Source organism: Eutrigla gurnardus (assembly GCF_963514095.1).
Source record: "Eutrigla gurnardus genome assembly, chromosome: 4".
Taxonomy (NCBI): domain Eukaryota; kingdom Metazoa; phylum Chordata; class Actinopteri; order Perciformes; family Triglidae; genus Eutrigla; species Eutrigla gurnardus.
The window spans coordinates 14,631,861-14,639,475 of NC_139918.1; the positions used below are offsets into that span (position 1 = coordinate 14,631,861).

A 7,615-nucleotide genomic window follows, 5' to 3' on the forward strand; every position below is an offset into this window, starting at 1 on the left:
AATTACTTATTTTACTTATGGAAAAGTAACAGTACTTTTGTGTAAAAAAAAATAAAATTGTGTTAAGTGGTAAAAAATGTTAATAGTCAAGTAGGACTACTTCAATGTGTACTTTAGTTACATTCAATCATTACCAGTATTCTATACAAGCAATGTGATGGTTATGGAGATACATGATGCATATTTTACATTATACTTTTAATAGGCCTCTATTCTTTTACTTACTTTAATTAAAACAAATAATAACTTTAACCGAGTATTTTCACTGCAATATTGCTACTTTTATTCGCTATATTTATCTTGATACTTCTTCCATCACTGGCTTGCAAGTAAATGTAATCGAATTTGAATCGGGCACTGACATAGACACCAAAAAAGGTCCTTCAGGTCCTCGTCCTTTCCACTGTGAACGGTTTTTCCCGTTACCTCCTCAGTAGCGCAGAAGACGGAAGGTTGGGTGTGGACCCGCAGTCGTAGTGTTTGTGAGTTAAAACAAGAAACGAGTAGTTTTCGCTGACACGGACACCGACATTCTTCCAGCCGCCTACTGATCCGTGGACATGGGGAAGCTGACCGTGCTGTGGCTGCTGGTGGCGGCGCTGAACTTCGCTCGAACCCAAAATAATGAGGTACGTGTTAAGTACTTCACGGACGGCGGGGAGCTAGTCGTTAGCCCTGCCGATGATGTGGGCCCCATTCTGAACATCCTGTGGAAATTCAAAGAGGATCTGGTGGCCGAGTTTTTCAAAAGTGCTAAGGTCTTGGATTTTTACGGCACATTTAAAAACCGCACACAACTGGACGTGAACACCGGGCGTTTGACGATTGATAATATGTCCAACGCGGACCAGGGTGTGTATACGGTGGAGATCAACAGCAACCAACAGAGGGTGAGCTATGACGCCAAATTGATCGTGGAGCTCCGCCAGCCTGAAGTAGGCTACTGGTGACTACGCCAGGTTGTTCCCGTATGTTGCAGTCCTGCGACGTGAGGTGCGAAGCGGCCACCGAGCAGGCCGGACCCGTCTCCTACAGCTGGAAGATCGGGAACGGGGTGTGGAAGGAGCTGGGAAATGAGTCGACCACGGTCATTGATCGGGATGAACACAAACACGTGAAGAACATCCGTTGCCGAATAAAGAACCCGGTCAGCGAGAGTACAAGTGAACCCATATTCAACCCGCTCTATATTTATTTATAGTCCCTATGGACCTCTGATTGTGTCCTTAATAAAGTCTTATTATTATTATTATTATTATTATTATTATTATTATTATTATTATTATTATTATAAGCCGAATCATATCCCCATCATCGCTGCTTAGGTCGTGGTTGTTGTGGTCGTGCTGGTCGCCTCACTTGTCTTGGCTGTGTTGTGGTATTTTAAGAAAGGCCCCTTCAAGAATCAAGGCATGCACATCACAAACCCTGGAACACCAGTGTGTGTGCGTCTGTTTTAGTATTCAGGTGTAAAATCATCAACAGACACTTGCATGAAAACATAATGATATTTTATTTAAAAATAAAAATCCAAACCTGTATGTATACACGTCGTAGCTTTTTGGGTCCAAATGAACACGAGGTGGGGAAGATGAGTGGCTGCCAGTTCTATCAGTTCAACTTCATTTCAGCATGTAAATCATCATATTATGACAATCCCACTCGATCCAGACAATATACTCGAAGAGAGAAATGTTATAATGCTACCAGGAATGGACTGCACCGAGGCAGGAGGAACCGGATTCGATGCAGATCATTTGTGTTGTTGTTGTTTTTTTTACTAAAATAATTATTGCTAAGTGCACATTCAGGATTATTGTGAAAGTATTTTGACCATGTATGCACTTAAATATAATTTTTATGGACTTTTCTGCTCTGTCTTTTTCGGCTTTTTTTACTGTTGTAAAGTGTGGCTGAGGAAGAGATGTGGAGCCACTATTTTAAAATTATTTTAGTTAGCTTTTTTAAAGTTTTGATTGACATAATGTTTAATATAGTGCCTTTTAAAATAAACGTTTGACTGTGTAGGCCTGAAGACTGTACTTGTCATTATTCCATACTTTCAGCAAGGATGTAGTGAAGCCGGAAGTGGTTCACTCTCACCTCCTCCCTCTTTGTGGTGAGCCGTTAAATCATGCAGTGAAGTGATGTAATACAAGTTCTGCAATCAAACCTGTATTTGAGCAAAAGTATGTAAGTGAATTGTTATCAGCAAAATGTAATTAAAGTAAAATTACAGTAGAAGTATTCCCTGTCAGTGCTTTACCATTATATACTTTATTTTTTTAATTAATGTACTGCTGCATTTATGTGTAATGCTGCATTCTACTGCTGCAGATATTCATGGCTGTGCTCATTTTAACTCCTTTTATACTGTGGGATTATTCCTTAACACTTTCATATTCTGAGACCATCACATGTTTGTAATGCCGCTGTCCTGTGAGAAATCTAAAAACTGTCCAGGTGCTCATGAAAACAGCCACTTTAAGGAACACTTTAACACTGAGTCATAAATGTAGTGGAGTAAAAAGTACAATATTTCCCTCTGAGATGTATGGAGTAGAAGTATAAACTTGCATAAAATATTCTAGCAGAGTACAAATACCTCAAATGTATTTATTTATTTATTTATTTATTTATGTATGTATTTATTTATTTCGATCATGTAAATGTTAAAATATATAATAATAATAACTAATAGCAAATCGTAGCCTACAATATAAATTTAAAAGTGCGCAGCTGAAGCTCGTCTCTGATTGGATAGTCACGTTAGAAGGAGCGGGAGAAGCTCCTCATTTATGGCTGCAGCTGACGTCAGTAACGAGCGAGGCAGCGACGCTTGCTGGAGAGAACACAGGAGCGGAGCAGAGCAGAAATCTTCGGACCGCTGTCATTTTAAAAGTTTTTAGGACAATTTTACGATTTTAACACAAGTTTTGTGGAGGGTCTGCTGCTGTTTAATCAGAAAATTGAAAGTTCTTCGTTCAGGGCTGCAGCTGATGTCAAGCGGCAGCGACCTTGCTGGAGAGAACACAGGAGCTGAGCAGAATATCTGGACCACTTTTCGTAATTTTAAAAGTTTTTTGGACAAATCTATGATTTTAACACAAGTTTTGTGGAGGGTCTGCTGCTGTCTAATCGGAAAATCGAAAGTTAGCACGGTAAGCTTTGCCTAATTTTTTCGAGACCTAACGAAAATGTGTGTGAAAGCACATGGTGTAAGCTAGCACCAGTTCATATTTAAGACCAGTAGCTGCTAGAACAATTTGTGATATGTTCAGCTGAAAAGCACAGGCAAACACTTAAAACCCTAAAAATGATCACCTGCATCTTTTGTAAAAAGAAATTGGATGTTAAAAAGTGCATAGGAATGAGCCCCATTGTCTTTTCAAATGTGTTGGTGCCAACTGCAGTCAAACATTTACCACTTACTCAGCTTTCAAGGGCCATTTTTATCATGTGCACAATGAACCTGCACCGCAAGCTGCTATAGCTGCTGTTGTGGATTTAAAATGTGTAGTTTCATTATGTGCCTGCCATTTTCACACAGTGAGAGAGCTAGTGTCTCACTTAAATAATCATATTGGAGAGGGCAGGTCTCTGTCGTGTCCAGTAAGTGATTGTAAGCACGTGTTTACAAAAGAGTCATCATTTACTTTTCACATGTGTAGGAAGCATAAAGCATGCTCCCCTGAAAGTATTGATGACGTTTACAGAGAAACTCGCCCTCAGCCCCCAGATGTCATTGCCACTACAGATGATTCAGAAAACATACATGAAGCCATGCCAACAGCTTGTGCAGTCAGTGATATGCCAGAGAATGATAGTCAGTCTTATCTTAGAAACGTGTCTCTTTTACCTTAAACTGCTAGGTCAGCTGCTTATTCCTGCCTCTACTATACAGACTATTGTTGCGGAAGTGCAAAATGTGCACGAGTTAGGTCAAGCCTACACAATAACTAAAGTAAGTTCTTTATTAAAAAATTATATGAGCCTATCAGATGAAGCAATCGCTAAAATCTGTGACTGCATTAAAGAGTCAGTCAGATTTGTTCTCTGCCTGTCATCAGGGACCGAAGAACAACATACTCAAGAAATCAGACATTCGCAAAATTGTTTAAATACACAAACCCCAAAAAGTGGCATTGGGAATGGATGAAAACATGACACAAAAATATGCCTACTACCAGTGGCAGAAACCCTGAAGAGCTTTTTACAGTCACATTTAGGGAGGAATGCACAGTCACAACAGTTTGGAGATCCGGATGGAGAGGTTTTTAAGGATTTATATGATGGACAAAATTTCAAATTTCACCAGTTTTTTAATGAAAACCCTGAAAGCCTCAAACTGATTTTGTACCAAGATTCATTTGAAATTGTGAATCCCCTTGGTTCTGCTAAAAAGACGCACAAAGTTCTTGCAGTCTATCTTTCATTAGCAAATTTACCCATTCATTTGCGTTCAAATACTGATAATATGTTTTTAGTCTTGTTGTGTGTTGAGAATGACCTTAAGTGTTTTGAAATAGCCAAAGTTTTCTCAGAGTTGTTGGCAGATCTGAAAACCTTGGAGACTGATGGAATAAATGTAGGTGGAGAAACGGTAAAAGTTGGTCTTTACTGCATTGCTGGGGATAACTTGGGTTCTCACTGCATAACCGAGAATTTCAGCTGCTCTAAATATTTTTGCAGGTACTGTGAAATCACAAGAAGTGAGTTTGAGGCTGATCCGAATGCCTGTGGTCCTCCACGCACCCCAGTGAGGTATGACACGGCTGTTGCTGCTCTCCAGGCTGAAAACCTCCAGGGCATGAGAGGAATAAAGGTAAACTCTATCTTTAATACCCTTGAGTCTTTTCCCGTTTCCCAGCCTGGTCTCCCGCCTTGCTTAGGTCATGACCTTTTTGAAGGAGTCTTGTCATATAATCTAGCGCTGTACCCAAAGAACATTATAAAAAAGAAAAAATGGTTCACATACTCACACTTAAACAGGCGCATCAAACAGTTTAAGTAAAAAGGATCCGAAGCACAGAACCCTGACGGAGCCAAGTTATCAGGGCAAGCCATGAACTGGAACCTTTTGAGATTGCTACCAGTTTTGATTGGTGACAAAGTGCAAAACCATGAGGATGAAGTATGGCATAAAAGACATAGTGGATCTTATTTGTGCTCAGAAAATTTCCTTGTCCCAGATAGCATATCTTGACATTTTGATCCAGGAATATTTGGTGTTGAGAAAGATGTTGTTTCCTGAAAATCAACTAAAACCCAAGTATATGAAGTTTGGTGAACTTCTACTCATCTTGATTCAAAATGACACATCTGTGTATGTTTTGATGGATATCCACAAAGGCATCTTCCTCTCAGAATACCATCTGGACTCTGTGACAAAGGACAGTCTTGGGTTACAGTGTATCAACATGAATTACCTGCCCGATTTCTATCCTTTGGGATCATAGATTGTTGATGGATACCAAGTCATACCACTAAAACACAGTATTGTGGAAAAATAAAGTCCAATTAAAGCTCACTTATTTCTCACTGCAAATGGCTTGACATTAATGCAAGTGTTAGCTGATGCATCTCCCTGCTCTTTTAAGTGGATGTACTGTATATTTTTTCTGTTCTGTTTCTTTTTCAGTGCAAATATGAGTGACTCAGAGCAAACCTTCCTAGATGTCGCCATCATGGAAGTCCTACCAGAACTTCAAGCAGTAAACAAAAACATCCTGGAAGAGCACTTGCAGTCCATTGGAGTCCAGACGTATGATATTCTACGCTTCGTAACAGAGGCTGATTTGATGACAGCATTAAGACCTATACAAGCCAGAAAGCTTCTTACCATTTGGAAACGGAAATGTAAGTACAAACAACGCACAACACACAACTATTTTAAAATCAAAGGCAGACTTGGACATTGTGTAATATTGTACTGTGAATCATAATCTTTATTTGTCATTTAAAGACCAAACTCCAGAGAACAGCTCAGCATCATCTGTGGAAGCCTCACCTATCCAGTCGGTGTCATCGCTCTCTGTTTCACCCCGAAGTTCATTGTCAACCTCCTCCAGCAGCCCAAGACTTAACACACAGTGGGAAGACAACTTTGAAATTCCATGGAGTAAATCTCCTGAGGAAGTGATGCATTCTTTGGAGAGGGGGAAAAGGTCAGGCCCAAAACAGAGGAGGCAAATGGTCTGCATTGTTGTGACTGAGATGATGGGAAAATGCCCTCATGTAGGTAAAAAGCATTCAACTGACATTGCAAAAAAAAAATGGTGGCACAATTTCCCAAATCTCTGCAAGATGTAATGGAGGGCGATGCTGTTGGAGCAGGTTACCATTCCCTACCATTTTTGTTTTAGTCTTAATGGTGCACTATGTAACTTTTTCTGGCCACCTGCTTGTTTCATGAAGATAATAATAATAATAATAATAATAATAATAATAATAACTTTATTTGTATAGCACCTTTAAAAACAGCAGTTAACAAAGTAAAAGCAGTAAAATACAGTAAAAGCAAAACAACAACAAATGTACAGAGGACAGAGGAAGTTATTATTAGCTTGTAAATTAATGTGAAGTGCTTGCAAAGAAAGACAAATAATGGGATAAAGGGATAAAAAGATGAAAAGATAAAAAGATAGAAAGATAAAAAGACGGCATCACAGGAAGGCAAGTCTATAAAAATGAGTTTTAAGAAGAGATTTAAAAGATGACACTGATTTAGCAAGCCTTATCTCCGCGGGCAGGTCGTTTCAAAGCCGAGGCGCTCTGATAGAGAAGGCACGGTGGCCTCTGGTTTTGAGCCTCGGCCTTGAAACAGTTAAAGGAGAAATCCGGTCATTTTTGACCCCATGTCCGTTGTCCTCAGGGTCATCCCGACTTATTAGAAGCAAAAAACCCGACAAAAATTGACGTTGCTTAGCCCGAGATCTGTACCTGCCTGGCAGCCTTCCAGACTCGCTACAATGCTAACCCATTGGGGCACCGTTGTATCTGCTTTCCTGGGCCTCAGAAAACAATTCCAAGACCTATGCAACACAGGTTGGGTCCGTACGAGACACCACGGCGCTCGTTTAGCACAAATAGTGTGGCAAAACAACATAAATATGTGTGTTTTAGCATGAAGTTACTCACCTCAAATCACCCCGTAGAGTAGACATTAGCAGTAGACAGCCGAGTGCCTGTCGTCCCTCCCAGTCACCGCAGAAACAAAAACGTTTTTCACATAGTTTTGATTTTGTATCCATAAAGAAACGACCGAGCAGTGCAGTCGTCATGTCCGTAATAAATCCATGAAGCTGTTACGTCCATATGTATGACTGTTACAACATAGCAACATAGCTTCAGCTAGTAACGTGCCGGGCGCTCGTCCGTCCCACTCACCGCAGAAACGAAGACGTTTTCCTCGTAGTTTTGATTTTGTATCCATAAAGAAACGACTGAGCAGTGCAGTCGTCCTGTCCGTAATAAATCCATGAAGCCGTTATGTCCATATGTATGACTATGTTACAACATAGCAACGATAGCTTACAGCTAAACAGTAGCCGGGAGCCAAAACAATGCAAGTCTCGCGCAAGTTCCCGTCTGCCGTCCTCACTCTGGAGGTGTT

General features: G+C 40.3%; 1 long non-coding RNA gene across 1 annotated transcript; it reads left to right on the forward strand.

The window, feature by feature from the left end:
• The first annotated feature begins 4,697 nt into the window (after nucleotides 1-4,697).
• On the forward strand, nucleotides 4,698-7,164 carry LOC311012611. The gene is made up of 3 exons (XR_014597055.1): nucleotides 4,698-4,825; nucleotides 5,642-5,859; nucleotides 5,966-7,164. It is a non-coding gene; the product is annotated as an uncharacterized lncRNA (long non-coding RNA).
• Nucleotides 7,165-7,615: the final 451 nt, after the last annotated feature.